We start from the raw sequence: 17,155 nt of genomic DNA on the forward strand, positions 1-17,155 counted from the left end.
TATCTCCAAACCTTCTTTTCCATGGTTTTCATCTGTGATTCAGATGAAGAAAGATATATGTACACTCATCAAACCTGCAGATAATGCAAACCTAACAGATAATACAAAAGAAAAAAAACAGGATTCAAAATGGTAACAACAGATTAAATAAATGAACCAAAACCTAGAGATTGAATTTAATACTCTATTCCTAGTTTCAAAAAATTGACTGCACGACAAGTATAGGATTTGACTTAATAGCAATTTGTGTTAAAAAAAAAAAAAAGGATATAGGCATTTTAGTTGCCTTCAAGCTAAATATGAGACAATAGCATTACAGCTGCCTGAAAAAGTTAAAGCAACCTGAAATTAAATTTAAAAAGAACAGTGCCTAAAGCAAGAAAACACAATCGTCCTTTTCTATTACGAACAGCTACAACCATACCATGAATTGATGTGTTCAGTTCTGGGTGCTACATTTAAGGCCACTGACAAGCGGGAACACACCTACAGAAAGTGATAAGAAAGTTAAGGAGTTCCAAAACCAGATATAAAAAAAGGACTAAAGGAAATTAAGATATTAACCAGAAGAAAAAACGATGGAAGAACAGGCCAGTGGTGACATGTTCGCCTCCTCATTGTAGTTAACCCAAGAACGTCAATAAGAGCTCAGTGCAGAAATGGGGAACATAGGGCCCCAAACCAGAACTCCTGAGCCTTCAGTCCAGGTCACAGATGAATCATCTCATGTCCTAGGAACCACCCACTTTAGGGGAATGTCAAAACCAAATCCACCAGGATGCCTTACATTCTCTGTTTTCCTTGGTTACCTCCTACCATGCAGGTCTCTCTTCCCAAATATTACTCCAGTTATCTGATGTTGCTAATAACCCACCCCAAAAATGTAGGGCTTAAAACAATCTTTTTTAAAAATCATGGTTGTGCAATTTGGGCTAAGTTCAGCCTGACAATTCTTCTATTGACCTTACTAGCAATCACTCAGTGGCTGCATTCAGCAGGCAGAATGCCTGGGGGCTGGGCTCAGCTGAGATGGGTTCGTTCTCTCTCTCTCGTTCTCTCTCTCTCTCTCTCTCTCTCTCTCTCTCTCCCATGTCAGGTGATCTCCCTCTCCACATGTTGTCTCCATGTGGACTCTCCATGTACTCTCTCCAGCAGGGTACCCAGGCTTCTTTAATGGCATCTAAGGACTTACAAAAGAGTAAAAGCTTAGTTCTAGAATGGGTGCTGCTTCACTATTGCCACGTTCTATTGGTTAAAGCAAGGCACAGACTCAGAGCAAATTCCAGGGAAGGGGATTGTACATGGACATGATTCAGGGAGGCATGGTTCATTGGGACCACTAATGGTGTAATCTACCACAGCTGTCATTTCCCCCACTACTCAGTAATGCTCTCTGCTATGCCAACCACCACTTGTCCCACCCTCCTGTGCTCTCAACTATGGCCTCTGGAACTCTAGAGACCACTGCGTCACCCACATCCTTAGCCTCTTTTCTGAACAATTGTTTTTGCTTCCTTGCCTTCACCTCTTTACCTGAGCAGAAACCTGGCTATCTCCAGGAGATTTAGGTCTGCTGCAGCTGTCTAGTCTTATTTGCTTTAGGACCAGAGTTGGGAGTCTGGTCTGAAGCACTGCATATCGACTCTCCCCTTTTCATTTTTTTCTCTCAAATCTTGAATCTCGCCATCACCAAAATTAAAGTCACTAATCCAAACATCTCATTCTCTGCCTGTAGTCAACTATTCTTCCAGGTTGCTAGCTCAAGTACCAACACAGTGTGTGCGTGTATGTATGTGCATGCATACATCTCACGGGCACCTTCAACCCACCGACTCCTGTATCCCTACCCATGTGTCCCTTTGTATATGCGTTATCCTCCTTATCTACATTAGGGTCCACAGTCCATCATTACGTGAACTCACTTCGGGACACCATAAATTGTCTTGCCCTTTGCCCTTCCATCTCACCCTTCTGCCTAACCTCCCTGTTTGCTTCTCTTTTTATGAACTGAAGTATGGATCTCTTCTGCAGAAAAATCACAAAACCATAGATTAATTCACAATAAAGTTATAATCGTCACCCCCAAACAACTAGCAATCCTACTTCTTTCTCTAAAATGCTCTCCTTCTCTCAGCAACAAGTAACAACTATGTCATACGTTCTGCATGTTCATGTTATTTCCTTCCTGACATCTGTCCCCTCCCAATTGTAGCAGGTGACTTGTTTCATATTTCAAGGAGAAACTAGAAGCCACCCATGGACATCCTCCTTCTTCTGCTAGCACATGGGCAAACCAATGTGCACCTGTATCCATCCCGTTATAATGAAGGCAATGTGCTTCCTTCCACCTAAAGCCAGTCCTTCCATGTAGACCCAAGGTTCCCTCCTAACTAGTAACATCAGAGACTTCATCTATTATCCTTTAATCCTGTCTCTTCACTCCTCCCACCCTATTCTTTCCTACTCTTTCCATTGAGGCCCAACACCTTGAAAACAAACAAAACTTCTTCTCTACCTTTCCTCTCCTGCTCTAGCAGCTGCCTTCTCTCCTATCCACAGCCAAACAACTTGAAAAAATGTCTCTTTATCCTTAATTCCTACTCGTGTACCTCTTGATCTACCCTATTCTGGTTTCTCCCCTCATCACTAGACTGAAGCTGCTCTTGCTAAGCTTACCAGTGTGCTTCATGTTTCCATCTTAATGGACACTCAATCTTCACCTTACATCAGCAGCAGCGTGGGGCATATGAAACCCACCCTCTTTGAAACACACTCCCTGCTAAGCATAAGAATACCAATTCTTCTAGGTTTCTTCCTACTTCTCTAGTTGCTCCTCCTCCGCATTCCTTAGGAGGCTCCCTCTCCAACTCCACCCAGACTATAAATTGTTAGAGTCCTCAGAAAGTGAATCCAGTACTCTCCTCCCTGTACCCATTACCCTAGGAAATCTCACCCACCAACATGGCTTCAGGGAACCCTAAATGCCAACGACTTCCCAGTTATCACTACCACCCATCGTTTCTTCAAAGCTCCACACTTGCACATCCCACTGTCTTCTTGACGTTTCTACTTAGGTATTTCAATGGCATCTCAAAACTAAACATCTCCCAAACTCAAATCATCATTATCTCCCACTAAGCCTGCTCCTCCTGCAGGGTTCCCCATAAATGGCAACTGCATTCAACCAGTTGTTTAAGTTAGATGACTAGGAGTCACCCCTAGATTCCCTGCCCCCTTCACACATCAAAGCAACTGGTTTACCAAATAGTTAATCCAATGATTTCTCTCCATCTTCACCCAATTGCTTTAAAATGCAAACCTATTTAAAACCCTTCAGTAATACCCCAGTGCCCTTAGGAAAAGAATAGCATGTTTAAAAGGTCCTGCCTGACTTGGCTCCTGATTACCTCTCTCTTTGGACCTCAAACCACCTACCTTCCCTCCTCACTTGGTTCCAGCCACACTGGCCTTCTTTCGGTTCTTCACACATGCCAACCTCTTTTCCTTCTTCAGGACTTCATACGTGGTGTCTCTCTGCCTATTTGTTCCTCAAACCCTCATAATCTTCTAGCTCTTTTGTTTATCCTCCAGAGCTCAGCTTAAATGTCACTTTCTCAGGGAGGCCTTACTTACTGCCCGACCGAAATTAGGTTCCCCCTGTTAGCTCTTACATAGCACCCTGCACTGCAGAAATTTGAAATGACATGTTTATTGATATATTCAAAAACTGAATAATATATACCTTATCTGCCAAGTCAGGAGTCAGCAAAATTTTTCTATAAAGTGCCAAAAAAGTAAATATTTTAGGATTTACAGGCCACAGGGTCTCTGCTGTAACTTCTCAACTTTGCTGTTGTAGCACAAAAACAGCTAGAGACAATATGTAAAAGAACGGGCGTGGCTGTATTCCAATAGAAGTTTATTTCGGAAAATAGGCTTTGGGCTGGATTGGAACTAAAGACTGTAGCTGGATACCCCTCACTAACTATAACTTCCAGGGAGGCAGAGATACGACTGTTTTATTCTTACTGCCCTATCTCAGTTTGCCTAGTAAGTACCTAGCATATAGCAGCTGTGCAATAAACAGTTGTTTAATGGACACAAAATGGGGCGCCTGGGTGGCTGGGTCGGTTAGGCGTCCGACTTCGGCTCAGGTCACGATCTCGCGGTCTGTGAGTTCGAGCCCCGCGTCAGGCTCTGTGCTGACCGCTCAGAGCCTGGAGCCTGTTTCAGATTCTGTGTCTCCCTCTCTCTCTGACCCTCCCCCGTTCCTGCTGTCTCTCCCTGTCTCAAAAATAAATAAATGTTAAAAAAATTAAAAAAAAATAATGGACATAATATGAAAGAATGTCACAATAAGGTCTGCTCCATGGGGCTCTACAGATCAGTAAGTACAAGTTAGAGGACAGCACATTTGGGTTCAATGTAAAGGAAAACTGCTTAAAGTAAAATTTCTACCAACGTTACAGAATTACCATAAAGATTAGCTAAAATAATGGTTATTAAAGCATTCTATAAATTATAAACAAAATGTGTACTGTTACCCTTATTAGAGATGTCCAGAAACATGTGTAGGCTGCCTTCTGAGGTAACAGGGCCCTTGGGTTATCTAATGAGAGCCTGAAGACCCATTTATCAGGAGTGCTCCACGACAGACTTTTGCACTGACAGGAGGTTGGACCAGAAGACCTCTAAGATGCCTTCCAACTTAAAGAGTCTAAATCATCACTCAGGACCTGCTCATTAAGAGCAATAATGTATTTACTAAGTTCCGACTTTGTGACAAGAGCTTTATATGTCATGATTTATTTAAGTCCTGAAACAATCCTTCAGGTTCAAGTAGCATTATCCTCATGCTGTTGAGAAGCAGCGGAGATTCAAAGATGTGAAAGTAAAGGGGCAGTACCAGGACCAGGAGCTCATGTCACACACTCCACAGCTCCCCCCGGCCACACCAGCCCCTTCTCAAGCACCATACTTACACCCCCAAACTACAACATGTAATTTCTAACAAGTCCCTATATATTTAAAGCCAAAAGATAAGCCACTCAAAAAGTAGTCTGCATCAAATTCATGACAGGGCTCGGAGGGAATGATAAAGAAATGTGTGTCGTGAAAGTCATTTTTGAAAACAATTTTCCTTTAAGATATGCTGAATAAATATAACAGCTTTGTAAATAGAAAATAATTTATGTCTAAGAGAAACATTTTCACCTTTGTGAGAAACCTATTATTTTTCAACCTACATTTCACAGAAGGGAAAACAGATAGCTAAAATATTAGGTAATAATATAAATTACTACATCACATAATTTGGGCAATATTTGTTGGGCAAAAAATACCAGATACATCACAGAATAAATATTGCTTTTTCTGATTTTCAAAGATGGAATAGACTTTCCATTCCCATATACAAATGCTCGTATAAAAACAGGCAATTTTTACTTCAGAAGGAGGTCAAAACTAGTCTTGTTTTTAAGTCAAAGCAGTGGGATTACAAATGCTCTTTATTATTTTCAAATTGCTTCTCTATTTTTTCTATATTTTTAATGATGAACATATATTACTTGTGTAATAAAATGTTCAAAAACAATTCAATTAAGAGATGTACATCTTAATATTTTCTCCATAATTTTATTGACCAAATCGTTCTTAATTACTCCATGTACCTATTACTCATTTATTTGGCCTCATCTACCCAGAACACAACTGAGAATTAGGAAGAAGGCAAACAAACCTCTAAACAGCCCAAATAGACGTGACAAGTCCAGTATTCATGCACATTCATTACAAGGGGACCTTTTGAGCCCTTCTTATTATTTTACAGGGAACTCTAATAAACTCAGAGAAGTGGTTTCCAAATCTCTCACAGAGTTGGGGAAACAAAAAGGGATATGTAGTAGACAACATGGTTATCTCCCCCAGTGTCCATTCTGTCTGGTCCCCAGTGGGAGAAAGCCATTCTGCCTGCGTTGGACTGAGTCCCACCTCCAGGAATATTCTCTGATAAGCATGGTAATATCAAAATATTCCCATCTCCCTTTCACACTAATTGCTGTATCATATCCAAACCAATAAGCACTTCAAATTCCTTGGGGATTGGTTTAGGAGTTTGTCTAGTCGACGCAAAACTCAGAATTTCTAACAATTCTCAGCCAAGATGTTCTTCTATTCTGATGGCAAACTGCAACGTGAATGAAAAAATGCAAAACCTAAAAATACTGCAACTATTTTGCACCATGATACAGATCAGCCCAAGGATAAACCTTACATACGGAGCCAGGTTAATGAAGCCAGATCTCTGATCGAGCCACACAGAGGCCAACTCAATCTCTGAGGTTTTCAGGTACATGAGCCATTAAACCCTCTATTGCTCAACTAAATTAGTATGTACTGGATTTTGAGTTAGTCATAACAATCTTTGTTTGCCTTGTAGTTTACAGCTATTGTCTCAGTAGAACTATTGGCAGAGTTCCTTTTCACTTCCCAAAGTATCCCGGTTTGAATGACCAATTATATGGGCACCCAAATCATAACTGAAGTGGGATGAGGGGAGAGTATTAGACAGTTAGGGGAGGTCAAAACACTCACAGTGATACCTTTTAACAGTAAAAAAATAAAAATGCACATAAATGTCTTTTAAAAGGAAACATAAAAATCCAGCAGCAGTCTGGGGCCATTCGATGTAAAGGCAAATAATCCCATATATATTGAAAGCTCTAGAGACTATCACACTAAAACATCATTTTCCCCAAAAGTTCTAAATATTCTCCAGGAACTATAACAAATGTAACATACAGGAGGTTCTCTGGTCCACCATAATTGAGAAAAGCTCCATTCCACAACTCCCCTAGGAGACTTAAAATACACAAGAAAGTGCTAAGGGCTCTGAGTCATCCTGAAAAAAAGAAAATTACTTATTTTGTTTACCCAGTATTTACTCAAGCTATCTGATCACAGAGAATTGTTTTTCTAAGATACCTATTAATATGCAGTAGATAACTATTCTGCTGACGCCAATTTGAGAAAAGCCATAGTCAGTAAATTAATGAATCTGAGTCATCCAAAAATAAATCATCAAATTACATGTACTGTTTTTTATTTTAAAAGATGAAAAGTATTGGGGCGCCTGGGTGGCTCAGTTGGTTAAGCGTCCAACTTCAGCTCAGGTCATGATCTCACGGTTCGTGGGTACGAGCCCTGCGTCAGGCTCTGGGCTGACAGCTCAGAGCCTGGTGCCTGCTCCAGATTCTGTGTCTCCTCTCTCTCTGTCTCTCCCCCACTTGTGCTCTCTCTCTCGAAGATAAATAAACATTTTAAAAAATTAAAAGATGAAAAGTATTTAATATATTCTAGAAAGATTTCCTTCCAAAATGATTAAAATTTTAAGAATAAATAAATGGGGAAAACCTCACCTCTCCTAGTGACTAATTAAATAAGAATGGTAAATAACAGAATCTCTAGCACATTACTAAAACAGCACCTTTTAAGGTGCTATGGCTTTTTGAAGGGTACAGGTCCTATTACCCAGGAGAGAAAAAGTCTATGAAAACACACACACACACACACACACACACACACACACACACACACACATCAGTAATTATGTCTGACTAGAGAGTTCTACACTGATCAAGAAATGTGTTAACTGATTGAAATTCTCCAACACTTTAAGTTGTATATTATCCCAGAGGTCATATCAACCAGAATGACTCTACAAGGGACTTGAGAAATTGCAACCTTCGCTAGATAAATTCTTAGCCAGCTTAGGGGGCTCTTTCGTGCTGAAATATAAACATGTGCTCAAGAGGAATGTGACAGAGTATATTTCACTGTCCCCAAGAGGGGTTCTCTTGACTCTGAGTAGAATAAAACAAAAAGCTTTGGAGTTGCCCTAAAATAAATCCTACTTACAGCAGACAGACCAGCATCTTCTCTACCACTTGAGCCTAGTGAATTCTTATAATTCAGGAAGTCCTCGGAGCTTTCAAGAACCACTCCAAAAAGACTTCTGACAGATATTCCATGTTGAGCATATGAAATTGAGAGAGTGAAAACGGAAAGAGAATGCATGGCTTGACTAGAGCATCAAATACCCAAAGCCGTGCAAGGAGGCAAACAAATAATCCTCCATGAATGCTGAGTGTAAACAATCCAGCCCAAGGGCTTCAACCAAGCTGTGATGGTCAGAGAGCAATTTCCCTTCAATTTCTACAGGAGAAGGGATCATGATACATCCTTGAGGAGAACTGTTAGCAGCTGACAATGCAACATTTAGCATAAAATCAAAAAATTTGATGCTGGGCCTCAGGAGCAATATCATTCCCACCTGAGAGGCAACAACAAAGTTCCATTAGATGAGGACATGAAGTAGAAATGACCCTGATAGTTCATTATAATGAGTTCTGGCCACCAGGAATCCCAGCTGTGGTTCACCACTGTGTGCCCACCACCAAGCACCACTGCTAATGTCTTCTGCTTCTGTGGGTGTCTCAAGAGGCTGAAGTAAGGAATTAAGGGCACAACAGCTTATTACTTAAACCTGGAACCATGCAACTCTGGGTTACCGGAAGGGCTAAGGTCCTCCACCCAACTTGTATCACAGTAGTTTTAATTGTCAATGCATTTATTTAAGAGGCACATGAGACTATCCCTGAAAAGAGAGAGGAAATAACACTCTGCTTCAGTTTGTGATTGTGTAAATGTAAGATATTAGGTTAAAATGGTTCCTTTCTCTAAAAAGATAGAAGAAATTCCAAACACTTCAGATATTGAAGCATGTAAGACACTCAAAAATTCCAAATATCTGATAACTCCAAATTCACAGATATACACATAAGGATGGATAGGAGGATGGACAAATGGATGGATGGATGGATGGATGGATGGATGGGTGGGTGGATGAATGAATGGATGGATGGAGATGAGAGAGAGAGAGAGAGAGAGAGAGAGAGAGAGAGAGAAAAGAAGAAGAAGAAGAAGAAGAAGAAGAAGAAGAAGAAGAAGAAGAAGAAGAAAGAAAGAATATAGATAGATATAGAATGATAGAGAGCTAGCTAGAGAGAATGATCAATGATAGATAGATAGATAGATAGATAGATAGATAGATAGATAAACATAAGGCAGCAAGCCATAAAACAAAGGAGTATTCTGAAACAATCACTAATATTATGATCCTTTATCTTATTTCAGAAGGACTTTCACATACATTTAACTTGAGCCTCTCACTATCCCCTTGGACAGAGTAGGTATGATTTCATTTTTAAAGATATGGAAACAGACTCAAAGAAGCTGACTGACTTGCTCACATGCTCAACAGTAGATGGAAATGGCTGGGCTGGAAATTGTATCCGGTTACTGCTAACCTACTGTCCCCTTAACCTTATTTTAACCGGAGTTAAGAATTTGGGAGGGGAAAGGAATTAATACCTGAACTTCCACTGGAAAGAACTTAACAACTGATGAAGAGGTTATCTGGACCACTCGATCAGAAACAAATAAACACAGTGGAATAAGAATACTTTCACATATAGTATTTCAAAGTGCTTTTGCATAATCATTTCCTTTGCATTTTACAATATTCCCATAAAGTATATAGCACAGTATACTTTCCCCCACTCTTGAGGTGAAGAAACTTAGATATTTAGATATTAAATCACTTGCCCAGGGACATACGAAAGGTTAGTGAAGAGTATGGAATTACTATAATTTAGATCTGATGGTGGCTATTCAATTCTGTAAGACATTTTTAGTGACTTAATAACATCAGTGTTGGTATTTTTCTGTCTTCCATTCTCTTCTTTAGTTCACAACTGAGTACTTACTATATGCACACGCTATGCCAAATGCTTTGGGAAAGCCAAATAAATAAGACAGTGAATCTACTTTCTAGGAATTTACAATTTAAGAGAGCACTAAGACTTATTTGCACACTCAGAGTGAAATGTATCCCATCAGAGATACAAACAAATTCATCAGAAGGGAAAGATCATTCATGAATGGAAAATTCAAGAAGAGGCTCGTGAACAGTTATTACAAGCCCCAGTCTGCCAGGAACAATCCCAGTTTATGCCTGTTGTCCTTTTAGAGGCCTCTTCCTCTGAAAGGTGCCCCAATTTGCTTGACAGATTATATGATCAGCCTTTTCAAGAAGGTAGTGAAACTCAGTCTGGACCTTAAAGGATGGGGCATATTTTAATGGGAAGAGAATATTAATAGAAAGAAGGGAACAAGAAAGCCAAAGACAGAGGCAGGAAAAGAAAAACATGGCAAATTGAGTATAGTGTATAATCTGCTGAGTTGGCTGCCATTGATTCTTTCCCTCCCTATATGTGCATACTGCTCTACCCATCAACAGATGGCCTGTCTTTCCCTTTAATCTTGGCTCCCCTCCTAACTTGCCCCGACTAGAATGCACTGGAAGCAACAAGGTGCCAGATCCAGGCCTAGCCTTTAGGAGGCTGGGCACCTTCCTGTTTTTTACTCTTGAAAAGAACAACCAAGAAAGCCAAAGACAGAGGCAAGGGGAAAGGGCATTCTCAAACCAACCCATAGCAGTTCCAGCAACTCCACAGAGGTGCCAGTTTACGAATGCAAAAGCCATCGTGGTTATTTCAGTGCCAGCAGACCCCATGTGGAACAGAGAATTGCTCCTACTGCCTGGGTTACAGAGATAGTAAATTGCTTATGTGTTAGGCTGATAAACTCTAAGATGGTTTGCTATGCTGCAGCAGATACCTGGAACAGAGTGACTAAAACATCGGGATTCAAACTTGCCTAAGGTGTGGCTGTTGAGGTAGGCGATGCCTGTTGTCCTGTCCAGCCTCAATCTTAGGAAAGCCCTGTGTCCGTGGGTCTCAGAGGTGGGCTTTCTCAGTGACTCTGACCCTCCTCCAGTGGTAAAAGACCTCTTATAAGTCTTTGGCCCAAGACAGTTTCTTCTCCAGCTCCAGGCCTACACCACCAAAAGAGACTTCTCAGATCTCCTGGCTGGTCTTCAGTCTTTCTTATGAGCACCCAGGGAGGCCCGTGGAGGAGAGCCTTCAAATGGGTGCCAACTCCCCTAGTGTCTAAGACTTCCAGGGATTCTATCTTATCACACTTTAGCGTCTTGAAATTTAACAAGTGTAGCTGAATTCAGTTTGCTTGCTTCTATATAGCAGACCCTCCTTCTTGCCTCCTGAGTTGTACAATAGATAAGCCAATGTCTGCATTCAGTCTCTCCTGGGAGATTTTATACTAGCTGTTGCCCTGCAACCTCAGCTCTCTGATGGGCTTAAGAAAAGTTATGATTTGGGATATTACTTCCTGGGTCAGGTTTCTACATACCAGGTAGAAGTGAGAAGTGCTTAGTTGCTTTTTATATTGTGATGCAGTGACTTCTGGAAAGTCCACAGAGGAGTCTCAGGGCAGCACCCAGGAAAAGGGGAAGGTGAATACACAGGCCTCTGAACCCTCCATTCCCGTCTCAGCCAGTCAGCTCCACTTATTTTAAATTCCGGTATAGTTAACATACAAGGTTGTATCAGTTTCGGGTGTACAATTTAGTGATTCAACAATTCTATACATTACTCAGTACTCATCAGATACCTGTACTCTTTTTTTAAAGTTTTTTAAGTGTTTATTTATTTATTTTTTTTTTTAAATTTTTTTTTTCAACGTTTATTTATTTTTGGGACAGAGAGAGACAGAGCATGAACGGGGGAGGGGCAGAGAGAGAGGGAGACACAGAATCGGAAACAGGCTCCAGGCTCTGAGCCATCAGCCCAGAGCCTGACGCGGGGCTCGAACTCACGGACCGCGAGATAGTGACCTGGCTGAAGTCGGACGCTCAACCGACTGCGCCACCCAGGCGCCCCAGTGTTTATTTATTTTTGAGGGAGAGAGAGCACGAGCAGGGGAAGGGTAAAGAGAGAGGGAAACACAGAATCTGAGGCAGGGTCCAGGCTCCACACTATCAGCACAGAGCTTCACACGGGGCTTGAACCCACAAACCATGAGATCATGACCTGAGCTGAAGTCGGATGCTTAACCGACTGAGCCACCCAGGCACCCCAGATAATTGTACTCTTAATCCCCTTCACCTATTTCACCCATCCTCCCACCTACCTCCCCTCAGGTAACCATCAGTTTGTTCTCTACAGTTAAGAGTCTGTTTTGGGAGTTGTCTCTTTGTTTTCTTTCTTCGTTTGTTTTTGTTTCTTAAATTCTACATATGACTCTAATCATATGGTATCTGCCTTTCTCTAACTTATTTCACTTAGCACTATACCCTCTGGATCCATCCATGTTGTTGCAAATGGCAAGATTTCATTCTGTTTTATGGCTGGTCAGCTCCATTTTTAAAAACCAAGTTTATATACTGACCTTGAGCAGAAAGGGACGTGTAACTAAAAACACTTGGAAAACCACTGATCCCCAGCCAATTTCAGATGCACCAACAGGCAGTCTCTTCTCCAAACCTTTCTCTCCACTTGTTCCCAAAAGCCTGAAATCCTCAGGAGAGCAAAACTTCAACATCATACTCAGGGATAAAGTTTAAAATGCAAATACTTAAAAGAGAAGGCTGACTTAAATTTATATTAAATGGAACTGATAATAGAATTTTTTTCCCCTACAAGAGGTATTAATGATAACAAAGCTTGTGAGCCTGAAAAGAAGTAAAAAGGGACCCTGAATGGGGGACAGAGAAATAATTTCAAAAATGATGGTTCAGGCAAAAAAGACAAACTTTCTACTTTACAATTTTGCCCACAGCTAGCATATATACATATGTCTGTCTGTCTGTCTGTCTCTTTTTCTCTCTCCCAGAGAAGCAGGTAGGCCAAGAACCTGCTTAGTCATTGCACAATGCAAGCAACCATTGTTGACACCTCAGGAGACCCTGCCTGATGACTAGATGTGAATACAGACACTTCCTTCTCAACCACCTTGCCTGGGGGCCAGTGACAGGCACACAGCAGCTCAGCACCTCTTCTGACCCTAAAGAATGAAATACAAAGAAAATAAGGGAAATGTGTTCAAGACATACGTATAGCATGAAAAGCGGTCACCGTAAAGCCACTCAAAATAAGAGCAAAATAAAAGGCAGATGCTTTTCCAGAAAGTACCTTCAGTTTCCAAGCTTTACACGAATCAAAAAAGGAAAATCTTCACAACTGGAGAAGCAATGTCTGTAAAAAATGCTAATATCACTGAATGTTACTGTTTCGTTTCCAATGAGAATGACTAAGCCAGCAATAGCATGAGCAATTTTCAAACCAGGTCTTAGATAAATATATTAAAAAGGAAAATAAATGTAGAATTAAATTCTCTTATGATCCTCAGCTCCACTTACTAAAATAGACAGGTGGTTTATGATAAAATATATACCCATGAAAGATTAATGTAAAGATCTGAAACATGAGAAAGTGTCATGATTTTCTGCAGAAGAAACCTGGTTTCTCAATCAATACCTGAAAAAGGAAGTATTAGAGGAAACAAATGTCAACCACCCTACTCTTGATCTTAGTGAAAATCGTCCTTTCACATTGCTTACTTGAATGTGTACTTAAATCTCACCTTTGCAAGCACTCTACTGGGGAAGAGCCCCCCTACCGTCAGCTCTTCTTTTGTGACCTCTTTTTTGGCACTTTATGGGTAAAATGAACATGAGGAACTTAGAGGACTGATCACACTATACTTTCTACAATGTTATATGGAGAATGTTGTGATTTAAGAAGTAATTCATCTTGCTTTATTTCACAGTTCCTCTCATGAAACTTTAGTCCTTCAATGTTGGCTATTTTGAGCCTGTGTCTAACATTTAACATCTAAAAACATTTAAATATCACTAATGCTAAAGGAATTGTCAACAACTTAAACTGTCAGAAAGTATTACCCTAAGAGCAGAAACTTTTTAAAAAGCACATTTAAACCAGTAAGAGTAAACCCACCTTAGTGGGTTAAACTTAATATTGTTTTTTTTTTAAATCAACTTTACTGAAGTTTAACTGACATACAATAAACTGCATATATTTAAAATGCACAATCTGATATGTTTTAACTTATGTGTAAATCCAAGAAATCTTCACCAAAGTCATAATAACATTGCCCCAAAAGTTTCCTCCTAACTTCGTTAGTTGCTTCCTGCCACTATACCCTGTCGTCCATCCCTCCCTTTCCCTGTCCCTAGGCAGATAATGGTCTGCTTGCACTTTTTGCATTTTTACAAATGACATCATATAGGATGTACCATTCGGAGGGAAAGAAGCAGGGGTGTCTGGCTCCTTTTATTCAACATAATTATTTTGAGATGCACGTATCAATAGGGTATTCCTTTTTATTGCTGAGTAGTGTTTGTTGTATGGATCTACCACAATTTATCCATTCATGTGCTGACAGACATTCAGGTACTTTGTAGTCTTGACTATTCTAAATAAAGTTCATGTGAACATTCATGTTACAAGTCTTTGAATCAGCCGTACTTCAGAGATACTGTGGGCTCAGTTCCAGAACACCACACTAAAGCAAATATCAAAATAAAGCGAGTCTAATGAGTTTTCTGGTTTCCCAGTGCATACAAAACCCATGTCTACACTATACTGTAGTCTATTAAGTACGCAACGGCATTAGATCTAAAAAAAACAATGTATATACGTTAATTAAAAAATACTTTATTGCTAAAACATACTAGCCATCATCTGAGCTTTCACCAAGTCTAATCTTTCTGCTGATGGAGGGTCTTGCTTCCATCATGATGGCTGTTGACTGATCAGGGTACTGGCTGCCAAAAGTTGGGGTGGCTGTGGCAATCTCTTCAAATAAGACAATAATGATTGATTGACTCTTCCTTTCAATCTGATAAGAAATCAACTAAGGAATTTTTTTAATTGGAATCATCCTCTCAAACCCTACCACTGTTTTATCAACTAAGTTTATATAATGTTCTAAATCCTTTGCTGTGATTTCACAGTATCCTCAACAGGAGTAGATTTCATCTCAAGAACCACCTTCTTTGCTCATCCATCCATAAGAAGCAACTTCTCATCCATTCAAGTTTTATCATAAGATTGCAGCAATTCAGTCCCATCTTTAGGTTCCACTTCTCATTCTAGTTCTCTTGCTATTTCCACCACATCTGCAGTTTCTTCCCCCACTGAAGTCTTGAACCTCTCAAAGTCATCCATGAGGGCTCCACTCAACTTCTTTCAAAGCCCTGTTGATACGGATATTTTGACCTCTTCCTATGAATCATGAATGTCAATAGCATCTACAGTGGTGAATCTTTTCCGAAGGTTTTCAATTTACTTTGCCCAGACCCATCAGAGGAATTGCTACCCATGGCAGCTATAGCCTTATGAAACCATAAAACTTGAAAGTTGATTGATTCCTTGATCCATGAGCTACAGAATGGATTTTGTGTTAGCAAGCATTAAAACAACATGAATCTCATTGTCCATCTCCATCAGAGCTCTTGGGTGACCAGAAGCATTGTCACTGAGGAGAGACCTTTCAAAAAGAATCCTTTTTTCTCAGCAATATGTCTCAACAGTGCACTTAAAATATTCAGTAAAACATGTTGTAACCGATGTGCTGTCATCCAGATTTTGTTATTTATACAGCACAGGCAGAACAGATGTAGCATAATTCTTAAGGGTCCTGGGATGTCCAGGGCAAATGAGTACTGGCTTCAAGTGGAAGTCGCCAGCTGCATTAGCCTCTAACAAGAGACTCAGCCTGTCCTCTGAAGCTCTGAAGCCAGGCATTGACTTCTCCTCTCTAGCTATGAAGGTCCTAGATGGAATCTTGTAATACAAGGCTGTTTCACCTACATTGAAATCTGTTGTTTAGTGTAGCCACCTTCACTAATTATCTTAGCTACAGCTTCTGGATAACTTGCTGCAGCTTCTACATCAGCACTTACTGTTGCTTCACCTTGCATTTTTACATTATGGCAATTACTTCTTTCCTTAAACCTCATGAACCAAACTCTGTTAGCTTCAAACTTTTCTCCTGCAGCTTCCTTACGTTTTTCAGCCTTCACAGAATTGAAGAGTCAGGGCCTTGGTCTGGATTAGTTTTTGGCTTAAGGGGTCTTTGGCTTAAGGGAATGTCGTGGCTGGTTTGATCTTCTATCTAGACCACTAAAACTTTCTCCAAATCACCAATAAGGCTGTCTTGCTTTCTTATCACTCCTGTGTTCACTGGAGTGGCACTTTTAATTTCCTTCAGGAACTTCTCCTTTGCATTCACAACCTACTTAACTCTTCAGCAGAAGAGGCCCAGCTTTCAGCCTATCTCGGTTTTCAATGCCTTTTTTACTAAGCTTAATTATTTCTAGCTTTTGATTGAAAGTGAGAGACATGCAACTCTTCCCTTCACTTGAACATATTACTTGACCTTATTTCTAAGGGTTATTATTTGACCTAATTTCAATAATGTTATGTCTCAGGGAATAGGGATGCCCAAGGAGAGGGAGAGAGATTGAGGAATGGCCAGTCAATGGAGCAGTCAGAACACAAGCAACATATATCAGCTAAGTTTGCCATCTTATACAGGCATGGTATGCGACTCCCAAAACAATTACAATAGTAACCTCAAAGTTCACTGATCACGGATCACAACCACAAATGTAATAATAATGAAAAAGTTTAAAATATTGAGAAAATTACCTAAATGTAACAACAGAGAAATGAACTAAGCAAATGCTGTTTGAAAAACAGCACCCATAGGCTTTCTCAACACAGGGTTACTGCAAACCCTGTGAAGCACAGGGTATGCCTGTACACATGGTTTTATTTCTCTTGTGCAAACACCTAGGAGCGTTGTATTCGGTAGGTGAGATTTTAGCTTTTTAAGAAACTGCCAAACTTTTCCACAATGAAAACAGTGATTATACCATTTTACACTCCATCGGCAGTATATGAGGGTTCCAGCCCCTTTACTTTCTTGCCCACACTTGGTATGGTCAGTCTTCTTAATTTTAACAATTCTAATAAGTGTATATGAATAAATCATTATGGGTTTAATTTGCATTTCTCTAGCGATTATATTGAGCATTTTATGTGCTTAATTGCAATCCATATACCTTCTTTGTGTGTCTGTTCAAATTTTTTGCCCATTTTTAAAAACCGGGTTGTTTGTTTTCTTATTAATGAGTTTTGAAAGTTCTGTA

At 40.2% G+C, this 17,155-nt stretch overlaps 1 protein-coding gene across 2 annotated transcripts in view; it reads right to left on the minus strand.

Annotated features, from left to right (window-relative positions):
* The window catches only part of GRIP1 (glutamate receptor interacting protein 1), a 691,488-nt gene that overhangs the window by 626,169 nt on the left and 48,164 nt on the right, over positions 1–17,155 (minus strand). The window lies entirely within an intron of this gene.

The sequence above is a fragment of the Leopardus geoffroyi genome, chromosome B4 (assembly GCF_018350155.1).
Source record: "Leopardus geoffroyi isolate Oge1 chromosome B4, O.geoffroyi_Oge1_pat1.0, whole genome shotgun sequence".
Lineage (NCBI taxonomy): Eukaryota > Metazoa > Chordata > Mammalia > Carnivora > Felidae > Leopardus > Leopardus geoffroyi.